Source organism: Pongo pygmaeus, chromosome 3, assembly GCF_028885625.2.
Source record: "Pongo pygmaeus isolate AG05252 chromosome 3, NHGRI_mPonPyg2-v2.0_pri, whole genome shotgun sequence".
In the NCBI taxonomy this organism is placed as follows: domain Eukaryota; kingdom Metazoa; phylum Chordata; class Mammalia; order Primates; family Hominidae; genus Pongo; species Pongo pygmaeus.
In genome coordinates, this window is record NC_072376.2 from 108,046,650 (window position 1) to 108,071,964 (window position 25,315).

General features: G+C 37.1%; 1 long non-coding RNA gene across 1 annotated transcript in view; it reads left to right on the forward strand.

Annotated features, from left to right (window-relative positions):
• Nucleotides 1-25,315, forward strand: part of LOC129034825 (uncharacterized) — a 38,897-nt gene that overhangs the window by 3,557 nt on the left and 10,025 nt on the right. The window contains exons 2-4 of the long non-coding RNA XR_008502028.2: nt 2,341-2,479; nt 3,014-3,114; nt 4,937-5,034. This is a non-coding gene — a long non-coding RNA (uncharacterized LOC129034825). The remainder of the gene's footprint in view (nt 1-2,340; nt 2,480-3,013; nt 3,115-4,936; nt 5,035-25,315) is intronic.

The window sequence follows — 25,315 nt, forward strand, 5'->3', positions numbered from 1 at the left end:
ATCCATATACAAGGGCTTTCTTTTTCTTGGCTGCAGTGAGTGGAGAATTAACTCTGGGATAATAAATCCCAGTGACAGGTGCTAATGGGAATTAAGCATGCAAATCCCCTGCATATCCCTCCAGAAATCTACACCAAGAAAAGTATGCTATTTAGCATGTAGGCTGCTTAGTAATAATATCATTTACACGGAACTAGTACTGAAAAAGTTTCCAGTTTAAAGCTTAAATCAAAAACAACTGATCATATATTTTAATTATGGAAATATTTTCTTTCGTTTTATCTCTCTCCTTATATGTTTGATTCCTCACTTTTTATATTTTTTGTGTACTTTTAAAAATAAATCTTCATACCAGGGCTATTATTAACTGCATTAACTGGCAACATAGGAGAAAGAGGATTTTAGTGAATAAATAGGATGGTGATGAGGAAAACTCCTTTCCTACGAGTTGGGAGTTCAGAGACCTCACATGATGTTACTGATAGACATCAACGAAGGAGAGCCAGATGGTCTAGATTCAGTTGATTCAATCCTCCTTCCCTGCCTTAGCCCAGAGAAAGAGATTTAACTTGTCATAAACCAAAACTCTCTAGGGCTTTATGCTTTTTATTAATTGTATTAGATAAGACCCATTTGGTCGCAAGTGAAAGAAACCCAACTTGAACCAGCTTAAGCAAAAAGATAATTTATCACTGTACATAACTCAAAAACTATGGATAAGAAATATCTATTTAATAATAGATACCATTTACTGTCACTCACTCTGTGTCAGGAACTTTCTAAGCTCTTCACATGTGCTATCTCATTTAATCATCATAACTGAATGAAAGTGCCATTATTATCTCCGTTTCATAAATGAGGAAACAGAGTGGTTATGTAACTTTGCCCAAGGTCACACACAGTTAGTATTTACTAGCGACAGTCTGATTTGAGGGTTCATGTCCTAGACCCATGAATTTAAATATCACTCATGGGACTTAGTACTTCCCCCACCCTCAATATCTTGGTTATGCTCTCCTCTGTTTTGGTTTCATTCACAGACTTACGATCTCCATCCTGGGATTCCCAGCAGCTCCAGGTTTACATTGTCTTTATCATTGTCAATCTCAACACAAAGCACACTCGTTTCCAAATGGCAAAAAATAAATACAGAATTATGGCCCTGGCCTATCTTGGGCCACATACTCACAACTGAGGCAATTACCATGGCCAGATGTTTGGCATATACTGAATGGCAAGGCCTGGGTCATGTGCCAATATTTGCCAACTGGAAACTTGGATTGAAAATGGGGATAAGGGGTTCTCCAAAAGGATACAATGGAAAATGATTAATACAAAAAAAAGATGCCAAAGAGAATGGATGTAGGGCAGACAAAATAACAAATCCATATTCTGTGGTATATGAGGCAGGATGAGTTCTCCAGGCTTTTGTGCAACAACACATCACTGTAGCAAAAGAAGAGCACTAGTTAAGAAGGGCTGAAGAGCAGCCAGCCCCCTGTAGATTGCTTTTCCCGTTAACTGACTGGAAGAATTAAGTCCAATTCAATTCAGAAAACTTTCACTTCCCCCCTATTATATTGTGGTTCTACTCTAGGATCCCTAGGGAAAAATATACATGAGGTATTGTCCTTGCATAGCAATGGCTCAGAATCGAACAGCCAATATAAATGAATAAACAAAAGGATTTTAAATAAACACAAAAATGTTGTGGGAATATAAGGATATGGGAGCCTGGGAAGATTTACCTAAAAGTAAGACACACACTTGTGTATCAGCAATACTGTGCTTCACACAATGGGTGTATTTATCTCTAACGATAAGGAACCTGGGAGTAGACAGTACATGGCCACTGTGGAAGCTCAGTTATGCTCTTTTCATGGCTTGGCTCCATGCTCTAGAATGTACAGCTTTCATTCTCACAGTTGCTTGATAGCTTTTCCACCTCCAGGAGTCATGTTTCACTTTTCAGGCAGAAGAAGGTGGAACAGGCCTGAGGGGCTGCAACTAGCCTAGATGCCTTCCAAATAACTTTTCTGGAAGCCCTCAACCCAAGTAGTTTCCATTTCCTTGACGGTCTGTCAAATAGCCCCCTAAGATCAATCACAAATGGTAGATAAGGAGAAGGGTGTTTTGCATGTTGGCCAGATCATCTGAGTTGGACACAACTCTGTTGGAGAGGAGGAACAAGGGGAAGGCACAGAAAGAAAGACATTAAGACAGGGCATTTGAGGGTGTATTTGAAGAATTACAGGTAAATGAAAAATAGTTCTATAGTTGGTTGAGAAAAAAAGGAGAAAAGGGAGGAAAGTGTTTTCTTTTTCTTTTTTCTTTTTTTAGAGATGGAGTCTTGCTATGTTGCCCAGGCTGGAGTTCACTGGCTATTCACAGGTGCAATTATAGGGCATGACAGCCGTGAACTCCTGGCCTCAAGTGATCCTCTTGCCTCAGTCTCTGGAGTCTCCAAAATAGGGGAAGGGTGAGTGTGTTTTCTATCACATTGGGAAATAGAAAGATGGAAAGGACTCCATTATTCAGTTCATTAAAGTGCATTTACTGAACTTTTGGAAATTGTGTAGCATTGAGGTAGAGTTTCATGGAGTTTATAGTTGGACTGTAGAAATAATGTTTATAAAAAAGAAACAAAGCAAAAAATAAAGAAAGATAACAGGAAAGATGGAGAAAAAAGAAAGGAAAGGGAGAAAAGAAGAAAGGATGCAGGGGACAAAAGAAGAAAGGGAAAGAAGAAAGACAAAAAGAAGAAATAAAGGAAGAGATAAATAAAATCCAGTGTGATTTCTGCATTGGTGTAGCATGTTGTAACTGCTATTAGAGGGAGCAAACAATGAAAAGGTCAATAAAAACTATAAGGAAAATAATAGAATATCTAATTTAGAAGAGTATTACTGGAGATAGAGATTATAATTATTGCTTACCAGAGCTTTTCTAATATCTCATTTTATTTTAAATTTATCTGCCAAGTTAGACCATAGTCATTTTTCTCATTTTACAGATGGAAGAAATAAAATACATAATGGAATGGTGGGAAGACTCTGGATCAGGAAACATGAATTTAAGTCTCCATTTGTCTAAGTTATTTGCTCAGAAATCCCTGTAAGTTCTTTGCACTTTGTTATAAGAAATGGTAACAATACGAATGCACAAAGTTCCTGTGCCTGTAAAAGGTGTGTGAAAGTGCTTTGTAATATGTCTATACTGAAGATGTTATTATGGTAAGATATGCTCTATATTGTCTATTGTACTTAATTTACATAATCATCTGAAGAATAGTATTAGTGATGTAGCTTTCTATACATGAATGATACCACCCTAGTATAACCTTTGGAGCTACTCTCAGTATCTCCCTCCTTTGCCCACATCACCTATTCAATTACTATTTCATAAATCCATCCAATTTCACTACTTAAAGGGCTATAGGATCTATCCCATTATCACCAGCCCTACAGACTCACAATATATTTGCTTGTTACTGAGAGGTCTTGTAATTATTTCCTTAGTAGCTAGTTTGCCTTTACATTCTAATCCATGCTATCCACACCTCCCAGAAGGACCTTCTAAAATGTAAAATCTGTCATTTTACTGTCCTAAAATCTTATTCAATGATTCCTCGCCGCCCCAGACCTGCTTTTCCAAAGACCATTACAGGGAACTCCTGTCCTTAAAAAAGCAGCTCTAGAACGAACAGAGGATGATAGGTTGCAGTATTCTTTATTCTTTACTCCTTTCCAGTTAATAGAATCACCCAATTATTTCCTTTGCGCTATGCCTTGCAGGACCACCCACTGCACTGTGGGTCGTACTGGCTTCCTCTCTCACTGATGGTAGCTTAGCCATGGGACTTGCTTTGGCCAGTGATCTTGGGCAGGTGCTACAGTGTGCCAGTTGCTCCCATTGCATACCTCTACTCATTTTCATGTGTTCTCACCATTAGTCCTAAGACATTAGAACATTTTCCACGTAACCACCAAACTAAGGTGGATAAGAGACACATGGAGAGATGTGCAGCCTGGAGCCTTGTTCTTGCTGTGTGGAGCCCAGAGCCTGAGTTGCATCAGACCAAATGACCCATGAGCAAGAAAAAAAAAGGTGTTTGTGTTCAGCTACTGAGTTCAGGTTAATTTTTTATGCAGCACTGTTGCAGCAAGAGGTGTCTAATGTGCCTAGTGTGAGAAATCATGTCCTCAGATTAAGCTCAAGATAAATAAAATGACAATCTCCCTGATAGTACTACTAAGCTAATAGAGAGTAAGACAGACTATAGAACTAAATAGGCTGACTCTGAAAAGTGCAGTGAGAGAGTTATGGAAACATCACTATGGGAGATGAGAGGAAAGGACACTTACTTCACCTTGAGGAATCAGTGAAATCTTAAGTGAAAGCACATTAGACCCAGGTCTTGAAGGATAAATAGAATTTGCTTTTGCTGAGGTGGGGAGAAGAAAGAACTGGAGCCACGGCAGGCAAAAGGAGCACAGGAATAGCAAATACTGAGTGACTTAGGTTGGAGGCCAGAAAGCATCATGCTTAATGCTCTTATCATTATCATTATATAAATTATAGTTGTTAACATTTTTGAACACTCAAACACCTTGTTTTGTATAAAGAGATATTCATTTAATACACACAACAATACTATATAGGAAATGGTATCATTATTACCCTCATTTTCAGCATGAGGAAATTGAGGTTTATTTGAGTTAACTTGCCTACACTAAATTAGTGTCAGCTTGGGATCTGAAGTTGAATTTATCTGGATGCAGCCAAATACTGGCAGGAAAACTTGGAAAGGAAGATAGAGCTATTTTTTCAAAGGTGTTTTGTGGTTTGCTAGGAAGTCTGTCTCACATTATGCATAGAATAGGAAGTGACCAAAGGTCTTTGGGCAATGAGGTAATATCATGACCATTTCTTGCAGCAATGTGCAAGCTGGACTAATGTGGGAAGAAAAATCATGAAGTATCCATTTAGGAGTATATTCCAACAATCAAGATGAGAAGCAGCGAGAGCCTGGATGTAAGTAGTAGTAAGCAGAAAATGAGTGAAGGGGATACATACAAGATGCCCAATTGGGATGGTGGTTACTACTGCCAGAACGCAGGATGAAAAATTTATGTTATTAAATATTCATGATATAATTAAGAATAAACTATGTAACCCTGAAAAACTACTTGTAACAGTAAGCCACCCTCAACTTAATTAAAAGGCATTAAAGAATTAAAAATAAGATTTAAAGGCAAGTGGGACACATTAATTTTTTAGGATTACTGGTGTTCATTGGGCCTTTAAATCGTTTATTCAAGAAATACTGTAATGACTCACCAACATTTTGGATATATAGCCATATTATTTGTTTTTCAAAGTCCCTAGAACTCTACCTGGCACAGAGAAGGTAATCAATAAATCTTTTAAAAATAAATAAATAACTTAAAGTAAAATAATAAATAAATAATAAGAATATTTTATAGTATGTAACCTAAATCAGTCATTATAATTAGAAATCTTTTACTTTCTTTTTTTTCTAAATTTACTTATAACTTTATTGTTAGAAATGTGTTGTGCTTTATCCTGCAGAAACATGCCATAAATCATGGTTTGGAATTCAGCCCACACAATCTTGTTAATCATCTGTCATTATGTGGAAAACAATGCTATTACAGCATATATAATCCAATCCAAATATAACTTATAGTTAAATGAAACCAAAAGCAAAACATTTGATCTTTGTACTTGTAGAAAAAATAAAGAAGAATGATGAGGAAAGTGTAAAGTTTTTAAGGAGATTTCTAAGTTCATTTCATGTTATTTCCAACAATTCCAAACTCTGAAACCCCTCCTCTTGTTTCATGTCTAATTTCAATTGGAAATAGAAGATTTTTTTTTTAACATAGGTGTTGCACTAGTGCTAACTTAGCCTTATGTTGATCGTGGTTGTTTTTTGTTTGTTTGCGGTATGTTAAGAAATTAAATTAAAAGAACAAAGGAGGTAAAAATGGAAATAAATTTTTGTCATCACATGGAGGAAAACAAATATAAAATACAGAGAAAGAAAGAAGGAGTAAAACAATTCAAGGGAGAATTTTCTAGAGGTATTTTAAATAGAACTGTGTGAAATACAAGTCCCCAAAGAATGAGATGAAGGTAAATAGTGAGGAAGCAATAGTTCAGATAATCACCCACAAGGGCCACTACCCCACTAGCCAAGAACAGCCAGGTATTATGGAGCAGGATTCAGTGGGCGATCCAACACTATAATTTATGAAAATATTACAAGTTAGATATTTTTAAGAATAAATGCCTTGCAATGATTTGCCTGCTTTTTTATATACGTTAGTATTCTAGACTTTTAGCTAGCTTCTCAAGAAGGATTTTATTGTGTTATAGTAATATTTAAATCATCATCACCTACTCCAATGCAAAGTAGCACAGTACTTTGCTCCAAAGAGCAAATAAGTCAAGTCTTTGTTTCTATTGCTCTCCATGGGGTGTATTTAATAGGGAAGGAATTATAGAAACTTCCAGTTAAGTTAAGAGCGGGAGATCACCTTATATCAACATGATGTGCCCTGGAAAAATTTTTTTTTAAAGGAAGCTATTCTGCATTCTGAGCATCGAAGGCAATTTTGCATCAGAGACATCCTGAATGCCCTTAGTGAAAAAGGACACAGGAGGTAACACTGGTTAAAAAGCCATAGTAACTTTCTTGATCTCCACACTGGTAGAAGCCAAGGGCATGGGTAGTAATCATGTGCTGCAGGGCTAGCAAGACTCAACACAAGGATGAGCCACGGGGCACCAGTGCACCTCTACAGTGGTCAGGTGTTTCAGAGCATGAACTCTGAAGCAAAAATGCCTCCTAACTTCTAATTCCTGCTGTGTCCCTTACTTTGTCACTGCAGAAAATTTCATGAGCTGCTTATAAGTTATCTGTCCCTGTCTATAATAGTGGGATAGTAATATAAAGTAATATAAAATTGGGATATAAAATATCCCAATTGGGATATATAAAATATAAAAGTGGGATAATAATAGCCACTTTATAGTAGCACTTACCTTGTAATATTGTTGTATAGGTCAAACAAATTCATTCACATACTTCACTAATAATCATGCTTGGATAGAGTAAACATTAATAAATATAAGCTTTTAAAAATTATTTTATAATCCACCAAATAAGTACCTATTTGTAAAAGATGGTTCAGAAATCTTTTAGTCATGTCACTGATATAAATGGCTTGTTATATTAAATAGTCATGTACTGCATAACAATGTTTCAGTCAACAAGAGTCAGCATATACAACAGTGGTCCCATAAGATTATACCAATTATATTTTTTTACTGTACCTTTTCTGTGTTTAAATATGTTTAGATACACAAATACCATTGTGTTACATTTGCCTATAGTATTCAGTACAGTAACATGCTGTACAGGCTTGTAGCCTAGGAGCAATAGGCTTATGCCATATTGCCTAGGTGTGTAGTAGGCTATTTCATTTGGGTTTGTCTAAGGACACCCTATGATGTTTGCACAATGGCAAAATCACCTAGGGATGCATTTCTCAGAACGTATCCCTGATGTTAAGTGACACATGACTATATATTTGTAACATTTTAAGTATTTTTATTTCATAAATGATCTAATGCTACATCCATTCATACAAATATTTTTACTCTTCAAAATGAAATAGTTTATGAATACTTAGTTTCAAAACCTCAACATTTTCCATATTCCAAATAAATTGGCAAAAGCATGATAGAAGAAAATGATTCAATTATGTGATTATAACATAAAAATGTGAGCAGCGTGTGTGTTTCTGTTTATACCTTATGTTCACAAACTCAAGATAACACTTGCAGCAAAGGAGACCTAGAAGGTCAGTTCTGTGCAGAATAGAACAATATCTACAAATGTTCACATATTTCTTAAAGAGGGAAAACATTCAAGGGAATGTGACATGGTGGTCATAGGAATTCACCCGATGGGAAATGTGTGTAAAATAAGAATGGCTTTTCATATTCCTTATGATGGAAAGTTGATGTTACTCACCCACCATGCTTTTCTAATAGCACTAGTTGATCTGAGCTGAGATTGCCACACTCTTTTACTTAATTCTACAAATGCTTGCATTTATGAAAATTTCCAAGAATGAAGCCTGAATTTATGGAAAACTTGCAGAATGAAGCTTACTAACCTATGTGTGTATTTAAAATAGCAATTTTCATCTCATTAGCACAAAGGCTAACCGGTTGAATATATCACTTAGAAAATATTATAGACATATCCATTTTTTAACATGTCAGCATTCAATTGGGAGATTATGTTATTGATGTATGTTTCCCCTCCCTGCCTTCTATACTTGTTAGAGGCTCATGTGCAGAAGCCTGCCCTTTTGGAGATAAAAATGCCTCTTTGTAAGTGAACAGATGGTGTTGCTCAAGTTCAGAGACACATCTAGGCAGAATCTCAGGGGGAGGAGGGACTGCAGGGAGAGGAGGACTGGTGTAGTTTGAAAAGGCTTCCTGGGTGATTCTGATAGTCTCCCACCTCGCCCCCACTGTGCAGCTCTGATTTAGAGCTTATAAATACATGAATGTCATGTAGATGTTGATATGAGCTGCAAAGTAAAAAATGAACGCTTTTCCTGGTAGCAACTTGTCTGATTACTCTTCCTTGCATTTTATGTCATAATTTTCAAAACCTGAGCATCTTAATAATAACTTTAAATTGGCCCATTTAGAAACTTTGGAATAGCTCAAATCCTACATTATTTCCATTTGTATGGGTGACACTGAATTGCAGGTCCCACAATGTCATTCAAAGATAATTTTTATTTTGGTTGTATTTTCATGTATTAGGCCACAAAATAAATGAATCGTACATATGTGACATAATTAAAGCAATCCACAAATATTATTAGTAAAACCATTGAATTTAGGTTTGAGATTTAAAATAATTATAGTCAAAATTATGTTTGAACTCCTTTAAACCAACCATGAAAAATAGTATATGTACTATGTGTTTATAAACTTTCCCATCCACTTGTTAAACTAAAGAAAGAGGGGAAAGTCTATATGCAGATGTCTGAGCATTGAAACATTTATACATTTCAGGTAGTTTTATTTTGATTTAACTTTTAAGTTCGAGGGTATATATGCAGGTTTGTTATGTAGGTAAGCTTGTATCATGGGTGGTTGTTGTACAGATTATTTCATCACTCAGGTATTGAAAAGCCCATCAATAGTACACTGAATAAAGAAAATGTGGTACATATACACCATGGAATACTATGCAGCCATAAAAAAGAACTAGATTATGCCCTTTGTGGGTACATGGACGGGGCTGGAGGCCCTTATCCTTAGCAGATTAGTGCAGGAACAGAAAACCAAATATTACATGTTCTCACTTATAAGCAGGAGCTAAACGCTGAGAATTTCCGGTAGTTTTTTAATGCCAAACAAGTAAGGGATGCCAGAGAGAAGTTCCAGACAGTTAACTGGGTTTCCCGGAGCATAAACAACCTTTGTCACACCCAAAGGTTGTTTCTTGTGTTCCTCTGAAGGTATTGAAGTTTCCTATTCTTGAGAGGTTGGGAGTATAACGTCATTTCCTTTGTTTTGATAGTGTTGTGAATAGATGAATTTGGACTATCTGAAGAGAAGAAGTTGTCAGAATTGGATTAATTTTCCACACACTACAGAAAAGATTGTGTTTTAAGTTCTGCTTTGATAAGTAGATGCAGAAGTCTTTCTAGCCCAGCTGTGAGTTTCCTGGAAGAGAATTTATAGAGTCGTCCCTGGGTATCCATGGGAATTAGTTCTAGGACCCCTGAGAATACCAAAATCCACAGATGCTCAAGTCCCTGATACAAAGTGGCATAGTATTTACATATAACCTATGCACATCCTTCTGTACACCTTAAATCATCTCTACTTATAATACCTAATACAATGTGAATGCTCTGTAAATAGTTGTTATACTGTACTGTTTTTAATTTGTATTTTTTGTTATACTGCTTTTTTTCTTTTCAAATATTTTCCATCAGTGGTTGGTTGAATCTGTGGATGCAGAACTTGTGGATACAGAAGGCCAACTTAACAGAAGAGAGAAAAGGACTGAGGCAAATGAGAGTCATGCTGGAAGCCATGTCAGTCCTGGGGGTGGAAAAGCTAGCTTATCCCTGAATGCATGCCTGGCCACCAGATCAAATGCCAGTTGGCTAACAGTAGCCTCTGCATTTTATGTTTTCCTTGGGAGGCAATCTGCCCAGATTTTCAAGATTAGTAATTGGTGCGTGGGAGATGTGGAGAGTTTGTGTGTGCGTTTGTGTGTGTGTGTGTGTGTGTGTGTGTGTGTGAACCAGTGCTTTCTTCTGGGGTTCAGACCAGTACTTGTCTGTCATTAGTTTTCCAGCATTTCCAGGTGATACTAATGTAGGTGACACACACACACACACACACCCACCTACACAGAGTATACACTTAAAATTTTACCCTCCTTGCAACTTATAATTCCCAATCCTCTTCTAACATTTTAACCTCTTACTCTGTATCCTTCTACTGCCCATTCTTCCTACGACTTCAGCCTTTTCTATGTTTGCCCTTTTTCTCTCCACCTATGTTCTGTAAAGAACCAAAGCATGATCAATTTTTCAATCATAATTAAGATGAGACCCAAGGGAACACAATTTTATAGATAAGGAAACTGAGGCCCCAAAAGCCAAATTTACTTGTCCAAAGAAAGATAGAGACAGATTCAACACCAGATGATGATCTCTTCTGATTTCTGCTCATATTGGAAAAACTCTGGAATAGAATATATGTGATATCAATTCCACTTCTGATCTTTACTAGCTGTATGATTTTCTGCAAGTTACTTAAACCAACTAAATAAACTTTGGTTTACCTATCTTTAAATAGGGAATGATAAAATCGGAATAAATAGAGTTGTTTTGAAGCATCGCCCTACGAATGGATATAAAATGACCTAATATCATTCACGGAATATAATAAGTGCAAAACAGGATTTTTCTTACCAAGTCCAATTTTTTTCTTTTATGTCACCTCACCTTGCAGTCTTCCCTTTAGTTTACTCTTTTCTCTTGTGCAAAATTACTTCTGTTTTTTTCTAATTTTACTATATATATTTACCATTCATGTTCATACTCAGGCTTCAGTAGCTGAAGAAATCTTTTCCAAACCTGTTAATAACATTTTGAGTGATAGAGCAGTTTCCTGTCTGCCCTGGTTTGTCTGAAGTTTAGCATATGGAGGGTCATACACCTACAGGCCTTGCAGAATTCTGCATGTCTGAATGCTGAACTAACCCAGAGCTGCGGCAGCTCCCTCTCCTGCAAGCAGTGGGAGTCTGAACTCCCTGCAAGACTTGAGCTTTCCCTGCACCACATCAGAGCAGCTCTGCCTTTCTCTGGCCATTGGCACAAAACACAAAGTTTAGGAGGTGGCCAATGAATATTTATAAAATGCTTAAAGGAATAAATGATTGCGTAAACATATAAGTCCTTGCTTCCCTTTTTGAACAGAGCAGAGAGCAAACGTTTCTGTGTTGGAATCAGTGTTCTATTTCTTCTGATCCACTTGCTGGGCCTGTCTGTGTAGGCCTTTGCAACAGTAGGCTCTTCTAGTGAGCATCGTAAAGCCAGCTCCTTTCTGATTCTGTTTACCTCATAGAAGGGTCAACATATCAAGGTTTAATCAGTCCTCTACAAGGGCACTCTCATTGAAAGGCATAGGGCAAGTAGATGTTTTGAGGACATTTCTGAACACCTATGCCATCCTAAACTTTCTATTCCCCACTGCAGTCTCCATGTACAGTTAGGGTTTACTTCCTCTTGAAGGTTTTTCTTTGTAAGGCTATCCGTACCCTCTCCCATTCTTACTGAAGTGTGGAGAGCAGTCTGTTTCCCTCAAAACAGTTGAGGTAATACGACATTTTCGAAAGTAGCTGTATTACATTAGAAAGAGGTACAAAACAGAATACAAAGAGGATATAAATAGTCATGTTTCAAAATTATAGAATTTCACCTCTTCTGGGGTAGATTTGCTGCTTAGACTTTGTAGAAACCTCATTTGGCTTCATGCCCTGCTGGGTCTCTGATGGTCTCCTTTGATGTCATATTTTCTCCTGGCATGCATGGGGGGCACACAGGGCATCTCTTTCCGTTCAAGGTCAATTGCAGAAAAGTGCATCCAACTTCTTACTCTATAAATGTCTACAAACCTCCAGTTGCAAAACTATGCCTTCCATAGTCAATGGCCAGAATGTGGGGATGGAAGCCATGTATGATCTCATTTACCTTCTTTGGATTACTTTTTATCCCAGCCCTAGATAATTTCCTTCTTTTTTTTTAACACTTATCCACATTTATTATTTTTCCTTCTATTTTTAGTTAACATATAATAATTGTGCATATGTATGGGATACAGTGATCTTTTAATAAATGTATACAATAGGTAATGATCAAATTGGGATAATTAGCATATCCATCATCTCAAACATTTACCATTTCCTTGTGTTGTAAACTTTTACAATTCTCCCTTCTAGCTTTTTGAAAATATACACTAAATTATTGTTAACCATATTCACCCTTCAGTGCTACAGAACACTAGTATTCTTCCAGTCTAGCTGTAACTTTGTTAACTAACATCTCCCTAAACTTTCCTCCCCGCAACTCTTCCCAGCCTCTAATAACCACAATTACACTCTCAACCTCTCTAAGAAAAATTTTTATAAACTGCCTGATATAATTTGGATGCTTGTCTCTGACCAAATCTCATGTTGAATTGTAATCCCCAATGTTGGAGGTGAGGCTTCGTGGGAGGTGTTTGGGTCATGACTTGATGCTGTCCTTGCAATAATGAGTGAGTTCTCACCAGATCTGGTTGTTGTAAATTGTTACGCCTCCCCACAACCACCCAGTCTTGTTCTTGCTTTTGTCTCATGATACGCCTGCTCCCCCTTCACCTTCCACCATGATTGTAAGCTTCCTGAGCCCCCTTTCACAAGCCAACCAAATGTTGGTGCCACACTTGTACAGCCTGCAGAACCATGAACCAGTTAAACCTCTTTTCCTTACAAGTTATTCAGTCTCAGGTATTTCTTTACAGCAATGCAAGAATGCCCTAATACACTCCTACACATAAGGGAGAATAATTTGCCTTTTTTCTGCCTGACTTAACATAATGTCCTCCAGGTAATTAATGTTGCCCCAAATGATAGGATTTCATTTTTTATAGCTGAATAGTATTGCATTGTGCATATATTCATTTTCTTTGTCCATTCACCTGCAATGGACATTTAGGTTGAGGCCATGTCTTGGCTAAACTAAGACTAAGGACTAAAAACAGAACTAAAAATTGAACTTTATTCAATAAAGCTACAATAAACATGGAAGTCCTGGTATCTCTTTGGTATTCCTATTTTTCATCCCTTAGATAAATACTCAGTATTGGGGTTGCTGAATTGTACAATAGTTCTATTTTTAGTGTTTTTGAGAAACCTGCATACTGTTTTTCAAAATGGCTATACTAACTTACGTTCCAATCAACAGTGTATGAGAGTTCCCTTTCCTTGGCATCCTTACCAGCATTTGTTATTTTTTGTGTTTTTGATGATAGATATGCTAACTGAAATGAGATGATATCTCATTGTGGTTTTGATTTGTATTTCTCTTATGATTAATGATGTTAAGCATTTTTGCATATACTTGATCATTTATATGTCTTCTTTTGAAAAATGTCTGTTTAGAATCTTTGCCTATTTTTTAATTGGATTATTTAATTTTTGCTGCTGAGTGGTTTGCGTTCCTTGTATATTCTGGATATTAGTTGCTTGTTTCATAATGAATTTGCAATATTTTATTTCTTTTTACATGTTCTCTCTTCACTCTTGATTGTTTCTTTTGCTATACAGGAGCTTTTTAGTTTTATATGTTCCTATTTCTCTATGTTTGCTTTGCTGCCTGTGTTTTGGGGTCATATAAAAATCATTTCTTAAACCAATGTCATGAAGTTAAAGCATAAGTTGCTGTTAGTTTTCTTTTACATGTTTGTTTGTTTATGCAATAAGCGTAAAGTCATCATCAATTTAAAATAATGAGCAACAAGATAGTATTTAAAAGCCTCATAGTAACCTCAAATTACAAAACATACAAAGGATAAGCAAAAAATAAAAAGCAAGAAATTAAATCATAGCACCAAGTAAATCGCTTTCACTAAGAGGAAGACAGGAAGGAAGAAAAGAGAAGACCCCAAAACAGCCAGAAAACAAATAACAAAATGGTAGGAGTAAGTTCCTACTTGTTGATAATACATGTTTTGGGCACCTTTGTCGACAACGAGTTTGCTGGTGGTATGCAGATTTGCTTCTCGATTCTCTATTCTGTTTCATTGGTCTATGTGTCTGTTTTTATGACAGTATCATGCTGTTTTGTTTTCTAGAGCTCTGTAGCGTAACTTGAAGTCAGGCAATGTGATTCCACCAGTATTGTTCTTTTTGCTCAATATACCTTTGGCTCTTCTGGGTCTTTTTTGATTTCACATAAATTTTAGAATTTTTTTTCTGTTTCTTGAAGAATATTACGGTATTTTGATAGGGATTGCATTGAATCTGTAGATTGCTTTGAGTAGTATGGACATTTTAACAATATTGATTCTTCCAATCAACAAACTTGGAATACATTTCCTTTTTTTGTGTGTCCTGTTCAATTTCTTGCATGAGTGTTTTATAATTTTTATGTAGAGATCTTTCACTTCTTTGGTGAAATTAATTCCTAGGTATTTAGTTTTATTTATGGCTATTGTAAGTGGGATTCCTTTTTTGATTTCTTTTTTAGATTGTTCCCTGCTGGAATATAGAAATGCTACTGATTTTTGTATGTTGATCTTCTATACTGCAACTTTACTGAATTTATCAGTTCTAGTAGTTTTTTGTGGAGTCTTTAGGTTTTTTTTCAAATGTGAGATTATATCATATGTGCACAATGAAAATGTGACTTCTTCCTTTCCAATTTGGATGCACTTTATTTTTTTTTCTGTTGTCTGATTGCTTTGGCTAGGGCTTCTAGTACTACGTTGAATAAGCCTGGTGAAAGTTGGCATCTTGTCATGTTCCAGATCTTAGAGGAAAGGCTTATAGTTTTTCCCCCATTCAGTGAATCTTTCACACATGGCTTTTATAATGTTGCAGTATGTTCCTTTTATTCCCAGTTTTTTTATTGTTTTTACTATGAAGGGATGTTGAATTTTATTAAATGCTTTTTCAGCATCAATTGAAATAATCACATGATTTCTGTGCTTCATTCTGTTGATATGATGTATCAAATTGATTGATTTGTGAATGCTGAAGCATCCTTGCATACCTGGAGTAAATCTCACTTGCCCATGATCAATTATCCTTTTGAATTTGGTTTGGTAGTATTTGGTTGAGGATTTTGTGTCAATATTCATCAGAGGTGTTGGCCTATAGGTTTCTTTTTTTGATATGCTTTTGTCTGGTTTTGGTATCAGAATAGTACTGGCCTTGTAGAATGAATTTGGAGTATTCCCTCCTCATCTATTTTTCAGAATAGTTTCAATAGAAGAGTAGAATTTGTATTAGTTCTTTAAATATATTGGGTTTCAGGCTTTTTGTTTTTACTGGGAGACTTTTTACTCATTACTTGCTTATGGTCTGTTTAGGTTTTGGATTTCTTCATGGTTCAATCTTGATAAGTGTGTATGTCTAGAAATTTATGCACTTCCTCTAGATTTTCCAATTCATTGGCATATAGTTGCTTACAGTAGCCACTAATAATCCTTTGAATTTCTGTGATATCAGTTGTAATGTCTCTTTTTCATTTCTGGATGTATTTATTTGGGTCTTCTCCCTTTTTGCCTTTGTTAATCCAGCTAAAAGTTTGTCAATTTTATCTGTCCAAAAAAACCAATTTTTTGTTTTGTTGATCTTTTGTATTGTTTTCTTCATTTCAAATTCATGTATTTCTACTATGATCTTTATTATTTCTTTTCTACTACCAATTTTGGGTTCAGTTTGCTCTTGCTTTTCTAGTTGTTTAAGATACATTGTTAGGTTACGTATTTGAAATTTTTCTTCTTTATCAATGCGCACACTTACAACTATAAAATTCTCTCTTATTACTGCTTTTGCTGTATCCCATAAGTTTTATTATGTTGTGTTTTCATTATCAATTGTTTTGAGAAATTTTAAAATTTCCTTCTTAATTTCTTCATTGACCTACTGGTCATTTAGGAGCATATGGTTTAATTTCCACTTGTTTGTATCATTTCCAAAATTCCTCGTTTAATTTCTAGTTTTATTCCATTGTGGTCAGAGAAGATGCTTGATTTTATCTCAGTTTTTTTTTTTTTTTGAATGTTTTAAGACTTGTTTTGTGACCGAAGATATTGTCTGTCCTTGACATTGACCATATGCTGTGAAGAATGTGTGTTCTTCGGCCATTGGATGAAACATTGTGTGAATATTTATTAGGTCCATTTTTTCTGTAATGCAGATTAAGTCCAATGTTTGCTGTGATTCTGTCCGGGGCGTCTGTCCAATGCTGAAAGTGGGCTTTTCAAGCCTCCAGCTATTATTGTATGGAAGTCTATCCTGTTCTTTAGGTCTAATAATATTTGCTTTATATATCTATGTGCTCGAGTGTTGGGTGCATATATATTTAAAATCAATATATCCTGCTGCTGAATTGACTCCTTTTTCATTAGATAGACTTTGTCTTATGGTTTTTGTCTTTAAATCTATTTTGTCTGTTGTAAGTATAATTACCCCTGCTCATTTTTGGTTTCTGTTGACGTGGAATATCTTTTTCCATCCCTTTATTTTCAGTCTTTATAAGTGAAGTGTGTTTCTTGCTGGGACCAGATCAATGGGTCTTGTTTTTCATCCATTCAGCCACTCTATATCTTTGAATTGGAGAATTTGGTCTGTTTATAATCAATGCTATTATTGATAAGCAGAGACTTATTCCTGCTATTTTGTCATTTGTTTTGTGGTTGTTCTGTGGTCTTCCCTTCCTTCTTTCTTTCCCGTCTTCCTATTAGTGAAGGTAATTTTATCTAGTGGTATGATTTAATTTCTTGCTTTTTATTTGCTGGTGTATCCATTGTATGTTTTTCAATTCGATGTTACTGTGAGGCTTGCTAATACTATCTTATAACCCATTATTTTAAATTGATAATGACTTTACACTTATTGCATAAACAAACATCCAAACAGAAAACTAGTAGCAACTCTACACTTTAATTGCATACCCCACTTTTTAACTTTGTTGTTTTTCTTTATGTCTTATTATACTATGTCTTGAAAAGCTGTTGTAGTTATAATAATAATGATACTAATTATTATTATTATTATTTTGAGACAAGATCTCTCTCTCGTCACTCAAACTGAAGTTCACTGGCACAATCACAGCTCACTGCAGTCTCAACTTCTTGGGCTCAAGTGATTCTCCCATTTCAGCCACTCAAGTAGCTGGGACTACAGGCACACACCACCACACCCAGCTAAATGTATTTTTAGTAGAGACAGGGTTTTGCCATATTGCCTGGGCTTTTCTTTAACTCCTGGGCTCAGGGGATTCTCCCATCTCAGCCTCCCAAGTAGCGGGGACTACAGGCACAAGCCACCACACCCAGCTAACTTACTATGCTTTTAGCAGAGAGACAGGGTTTTGCTGTCTTGCCCAGGCTGTTCTTTAACTCCTGGACTCAAGCAATCCACACACCTCAGCCTCCCAAAGTGCTAGGATTACAGATGTGAGTCACTGTACCCAGCCTAGTTATTATTTTTGATTGGCTCATCATTTAGTCTTTCTGATTAATATAGGAGTAGTTTATACACCACAATTACAGTGTTATAATATTCTGTGTTTTTATGGGTGTTTTTCTGTATTCTGTTTTTCTGTGTGCTCACTATTAACAGTGAGTTTTGTTCCTTTAGGTGATTTCTTCTTGCTCATTAACATACTTTCTTTCAGATTGAAGAAATCCCTTTAGCATTTCTTGTAGGACAGGTCTGGTGTTGATGAAATCCCTCAGCTTTTGTTTGTCTTGGAAAGTCTTTATTTCTTCTTCATACTTGAAGGATATTTTCACTTCATGTACTATTCTAGGATAAAAGTTTTTCCTTCAGCATTTAAATATTTTAGGCCACTTTCTCCCAGCCTGTAAGGTTTGAACTGAGAAGTCTGCTGCCAGACATGTTGGAGCTCTTTTGTATGTTATCTGTTTTCTGCTCTCGATGCTTTTAGAATCCTTTCTTTATCCTTGACTTTGGGAGTTTGATTATTAAATGCCTTGCGATAGTCTTTCAGTTAAATCTGCTTGGTGTTTTATAACTGTCTTGTACTTGTATCTTGATATATTTCTCTAGATTTGGGAAGTTCTCTGATATTATATCTTTCAATAAACTTTCTCCCCTATCTCTTTCTCTGTCTCCTGTTTAAAGCCAATAGCTCTTAGATTTGCCCTTTTGAGGCTATTTTCTATATCTTATTGGTGTGCTTTATTGTTTTTATTCTTTCTTCTTCTTTATCTTCTGAACATGTATTTTCACATAGCCTGTCTTCAAGCTCACTAATTCTTTCCTGTGCTGAATCAATTCTGCTATTAAGTTTCTCTGATGCATTCTTCAGTATGTCAATTGCATTTTTCAACTCTTGAATTTCTGCTTGATTCTTTTCAATTATTTCAATCCCTTTGTTGAGTTTATTTGCTAAAATACTGAATACTTTCTCTGTCTTAGCTTGAGTTTCTTTGAGTTTCCTTAAAACAGGTATTTTGAATTATCTGTCTGAAAGGGCATATGTCTCTGTTTTTCTAAGATCGGTCCCTGGTACCTTATTTAGTTCATTTCATGAGGTTATGTTTTCCTGGATGATTGTGATGATTGTAGACGTTTGTGTTTGGGAATTGAATAATTATGTTTTAATTGTAGTCTTCATAGTCTGAGCTTGTGTTTTCCCTTTCTTCTTGAGAAGCCTTTCCAGGTATTCAAAGGGACTTGGGCCCCCAGCCCAGTAGTGCTGTGGTTTTTGCAGACTTGTAGAGGAACTGCCTTGGTGGTTTTGAATAAGATCCAGAAAAGTTGTCTGGATTACCAAACAGAGAACTTTTCCCTTACTTTTTTCCCTTTTCCCTTACTTTCTACCAAACAAAAAAGGTCTCTTTGTGCTGAGCCACCTGGAATAGGGGGTGTGGTGATACAACCACCCCTGTGGTGACCAACACTGGGACTGTGTTGGGTGACACCTGAAGCCAGCATAGCACTGAGTCTCGCCCAAGGTCCACTGTAACCACTACCTTGCTACCACCTATGTTCTCTCAAGGCCCTAGGGCTCTAAAATCAGCAGGTGCCAAAGCCAGTCATGTTGTGTCCTTCTCTTCAGGGTGCCAGGCTCCAACTGGCCCTAGGCAGGTCCAGCAATGCTGTCTGTGAGCCAGGGTTTGGAGTCAAAAGCCTTAGAAGTTTGCCTGATGTTCTATTCTACTGTGGCTAAGCTGGCACTCAGACCACAATATAAAATCCTTCCTGCTTTTCTCTCCAGTTTTTCAAGGCAGAGGAGCCTCTTCCTATAGGCACCACCTCCACTGGCCCACATGGGGGTTCCACCAGGCCACCACCAGTGTTCACTGAAAGCTCAAGGGCTCTTCAGTCAGGCTCTTACAGTAAATTCTGCCAGGCTTGGAACTCACCCTTCAGGGCAGTGGGCTCTCCTCTGGCCCAAGGCTGGTCCAGAAATGCTGTTCAAGAGCTAAGTCCTGGAATTGGAGACTCCAAGAGCCTGATTGTTGCTCTACCCCACTGTGGCTGAGCTGGTACCTAAGGTAAAAGACAATGTCCTCTTTACATTTCTCTCTGCTTTTATGAAACAGAAGGAGTCTTCCACCATAGCCACCACAGCTGGAAATGTTCTGAGTGACACCTGTAGTCAGCACGACTCAGAGCCCAAGACCCATGGTGTACAACCTGAATATCACTGCTGTTATTCAGGGCCCCAGGGCTCTTGAGTCAGCAGGTAATGAATCCTGCAAGGACTGGGTCCTTCTTTTCAAGAAAGCAGGTTTCCTTTTGATTGTAGGGTGCTAGGGACTGGATTGGGGGCCTCAGGACTCTGCCTGGTGCCCTTTCCTACTGTGGCTGAGCTGGTATCCAAGATGCAAAAGAAAGTCCTCTTTATTCTTCCCTCTCCTCCCCTTCAGCAGAAGGAAGGAGATAATGTCATTGCTGTGAGCTACACTGACCGGGGTTGGGGGAGGAGTGGTGAAAGCGCTTCCTTAGCAACCGTGGCTCATGTTTCCCTAGGTCACATGCCATTCTAGTTCCCTGGCTCTGAGCCAGCCCAGTAGTTGCCAAGGAATTGCAGTTCTTGTGTCCTTGGCTATCTTTCAAGTTTACCTAGGTTTTGGCCCATGGTGGTGTGGCTCGCTGAGAAACTCAAGTTCTGGCCTATTGGATGCTGATTCCCCTCTGGCTAGGTCTGGTCCAAATGCTCCCTCCATGAGCGGGCACTGGCTGAGCCCAGCATGTCTTTGCTCTCAGCTATAACAGGGAAGCACTGAGTTCAATGTAAAGCCCTCCAGTCACCACCCTTTCCTTTCCCCAAGTGTACAGTTCTCTGTGCTTCATGGCCATTGCTGGGGGTGGAGGGATGGTGTCTCTGATTCAAGACTGTCTCTCTGACCCTCTTCAATGCCTCGTTCAATGACATGAATTTAAAACTAGGTACTGGGATTGCTTACCTGATTTTTGGTTCTTATGATGGTGCTTTTCTGTGTGCAGATAGTTGTCAATATTTGGTGTTTTTGCAGGGGGTACAAATGATGTGGTCTTCTGTTCTGCCATATCACTCCACCCTGCTTTCTTGATTTCTTTTTCAGCTAATTCCTTATTGATGCATAGAAATGCTACTGATTTTTATATGGTGATATTGTATCCTGAAACTTTACTGAATTTACTTATCAATTCTAAGAGTTTTTTGGTGGAGTATCAGGTTTTTCTATATGCAAGATCATGTTATTCATGAAGAGGCACTATTTGACTTCCTTTATTCCAATTTGGATGCCCTTTATTTCTTTCTCTTGTCTTTGACTAGGGTTTCCAATACTATGTTGAATAAGAGTGGTGAAAGTGGCCTTTTTTTCTCTGTTCCAGTTCTTAGAGGAAAAGCTTTCAGCTTTCCCCATTCAGTATGATATTAGCTGTGGGTTTGTCATATATAGCCTTTATTGTGTTGAGGTATATTCCTGCTATATCTAATTTGTTGAGAGTTTTTATCATGAAGAATGCTGAATTTTATCAAATACCTTTTCTGCATCAATTGTGATGATCATATGGCTTTTGTCCTTCATACTGTTGATGTGATGTATCAAATTTTTTTTGGCATATGTTGAACTATCCTTGCATTCCTGGGATAGATGACACATGATCATGATGTGTTATCTTTTTGATATGTTGCTGGATTTGGTTTGATAGTATTTTGTTGAGGATTTTTGCATCATATTCATAAGAATATTGCCTATAGTTTTAATATGTGTTGTGTCCTTCTCTGGTTTTGATATCAGGGTAATGCTGGTCTTATAGAATAAGTTAGGAAGAATTTCTTCCTCTTTAATTTTTTGTAATATTTTGAGAAGAATTTATATTAGTTCTTCTTTGAAAGTTTGGTAGAATTCAGGAACAAAGCCGTCTTGTCTTGGACATTTCTTTTTTGGGAGACTTTTTATTACCAATTCAATCTTGTTACCTCTATTGGTCTGTTCAGGTTTTCTATTTCTTACTTGTTAAATCTTGGTGGTTTATATGGATTCAGAAATTTATCCATTTCCTTTATGATTTCTAATTTGCTTGCGTATAGTTGTTCAAAAAAGTCTCTAATGATCCTTTGCATGTCTGTGGTATCAGTTGCACTGTTTCCCTCTTTGTTTCTGATTTTATTTTGGTCTTCTCTCTTTTGTTCTTAATCTAGCTTATAATTTGTGGATTTTTGTATCATTTCAGAAAACCAAATTCACTTTTTCTTAATAATCATTTGTATTGTTTTGATCTCTTTTGCTTTAGTTTTGCTCCAACCTTTATTATTTCTTTCCTTCTACAAATTTGTGGTTTGGTTGGTTCTTGCTTTTCCAGTTCCTTGAGGTGCATTGTCAGATTGCTTACTTGAAATCTTTCTACTTTTTAAAGGTAGGCATTTATTGCTACAAATTTTCCACTTAGATTTTGCTATAGCCCATAGATTTTGTTATTTTATGTTTCAATTTTCATTTGTTTCAAAAAATTTTTTGATTTTGTCTTAATTTGTTCATTGATTCAATGGTTGTTCAGGTGAATGTTATTTAATTTCATTTTTTATTATACTTCAAGTTCTAGGGTACATATGCACAACGTGCAGGTTTGTTACACAGGTATACATGTGCCTATGTTGGGTTGCTGCGCCCATCAACTCTGTTGGGTTGCTGCACCCATCAACTCTTCATTTACATTAGGTATTTCTCCTAATGCTATCCCTCCCCTAGCCCTCCAGGCCCCACCCCGACAGGCCCTGGTGTGTGATGATCCCCACCCTGTGTCTAAGTGTTCTCATTGGTCAACTCCCACCTATAAGTGAGAACATGCGGTGTTTGGTTTTCTGTCCTTTTGGTAGTTTGCTAAGGATGATGGTTTCCAGCTTTATCTATGTCCCTGCAAAGGACATGAACTCATCCTTCTTTATGGCTGCACAGTGTTCCATGGTGTATATATGCCACATTTTCTTAATCCAGTCTATCATTGATGGACATTTGGGTTGGTTCCAAGTCTTTGCTACTGTGAATAGTGCCACAATAAACATACGTGTGCATGTGTCTTTATAGTAGAATGATGTATAATCCTTTGGGTATATGCTCAGTAATGGGATGGGTGGGTCAAATGGTATTTCTAGTTCTAGATCCTTGAGGAATAGCCATGCTGTCTTCCACAATGGTTGAACCAATTTACACTCCCACCAACAGTGTAAAAGCCTTCCTATTTCGCCACATCCTCTCCAGCATCTGTTGTTTCCTGACTTTTTAATGATCACCATTCTAACTGGCATGAGATGATATCGCATTGTGGTTTTGATTTGCATTTCTGTGATGACCAGTGATGATGAGCATTTTTTCATGTGTCTGTTGGCTGCATAAATGTCTTATTTTGAGAAGTGTCTGTTCATATCCTTCACCCACTTTCTGATGGGTTTTTTTTTTTTTGTAAATTTGTTTAAGTTCTTTATAGATTCTAGATATTAGCCCTTTGTCAGATGGGTAGATTGCAAAGATTTTCTTCCATTCTGTAGGTTGCCCGTTCACTCTGATGAAAGTTTCTTTTGCTGTTCAGAAGTTCTTTAATTAGATCCTATTTGTCTATTCTGGCTTTTGTTGCCATTGCCTTTGGTGATTTTGTCATGAAGCTTTGCCCATGCCTATTTCCTGAATGGTATTGCCTAGGGTTTCTTCTAGGGTTTTTATGGTGTTAGGTCTAACATTTAAGTCTTTAATCCATCTTGAGTTAATTTTTGTACATGGTGTAAGGAAGTGATCCGATTTCAGCTTTCTACATTTGGGTAGCCAGTTTTCCCAGCATCATTTATTAAGTAGGCAATCCTTTCTCCATTGCTTGTTTTTGTCAGGTTTGTCAAAGACCAGATGGTTGTAGATGTGTGGCGTTATTTCTGAGGACTCCATTCTGTTCCGTTGGTCTATATCTCTGTTTTGGTACCAGTACCATGCTGTTTTGGTTACTGTAGCCTTGTAGTATAGTTTGAAGTCAGGTAGCCTGATGCCTCCAGCTTTGTTCTTTTTGCTTAGTGTTGTCTTGGCTATCCGGGCTCTTTTTTGGTTCCATATGAACTTTAAAGTAGTTTTTTCCAATTCTATGAAGACAGTCAGTGGTAGCTTGATGGGGATAGCATTGAGTCTATAAATTACCTTGGGCAGTATGGCCCTTGTCACGATATTGGTTCTTCCTATCCATGAGCATGGATTGTTCTTCCATTTGTTTGTTTCCTCTTTTATTTTGTTGAGCAGTGGTTTGTAGTTCTCCTTGAAGAGGTCCTTCACATCCCTTGTAAGTTGGATTCCTAGGTATTTTGTTCTCTTTTTTATTTTTTATTCACAATTCTAATTGTGAATGGGAGTTCACTCATGATTTGGCTCTCTGCTTTTCTATTATTGGTATATAGGAATGCTTGTGATTTTTGCACATTGATTTTGTATCCTGAGACTTTGCTGAATTTGCTTAGAAGCTTAAAGAGATTTTGGGCTGGGACGGTGGGGTTTTCTAAATATACGATCATGTCATCTGCAAACAGGGACAATTTGACTTCCTCTTTTCCTAACTGAATACCCTTTATTTCTTTCTCTTGCCTGATTGCCCTAGCCAGAACTTCCAACACTATGTTGAATAAGAGTGGTGAGAGAGGGCATCCTTGTCTCGTGCCGGTTTTCAAAGGGAATGCTTCCAGTTTTTGCCCGTTCAGAAGTGACTTTGGCTGCAGGTTGTTAATAAATAGCTCTTATTATTTTGAAATATGTTCCATCAATACCTAGTTTATTGAGAGTTTTTAGCATGAAGGGATGTTGAATTTTATTAAAGGCCTTTTCTGCATTTACTGAGATAATCATGTGGTTTTTGTCTTTGGTTCTGTTTATGTGATGGATTACGTTTATTGATTTGTCTATGTTGAAACAGGCTTGCATCCCAGGGATGAAGCCAAGTTGATCATGGTGGATAAGCTTTTTGATGTGCTGCTGGATTCAGTTTGCCAGTGTTTTATTGAGGATTTTCATATCTATGTTCATCAGGGATATCGGCCTAAAATTCTCTTTTTTTGTTGATGTGTCTCTACCAGGCTTTGGTATCAGGATGATGCTGGCCTCATAAAATTAGGCGAGGGAGGATTCTCTTTTTCTATTGATTGGAATAGTTTCAGAAGGAATGGTACCAACTCCTCTTGTAGCTCTGGTGGAATTTGGCTGTGAATCCATCTGGTCCTGGACTCTTTTTCGTTGGTAGGCTATTAATTAATGCCTCAATTTCAGAACCTGTTATTGGTCTATTCAGAGACTGAACTTCTTCCTGGTTTAGTTTTGGGAGGGTGTATGTGTCCAGGAATTTATCCATTTCTTGTAGAATTTCTAGTTTATTTTCATAGAAGTGTTTATAGTATTCCCTGATGGTTGCTTTGTATTTCTGTGGGATCAGTGGTGATATCCTTTTGATCGTTTTTCATTGCTTCTATTTGATTCG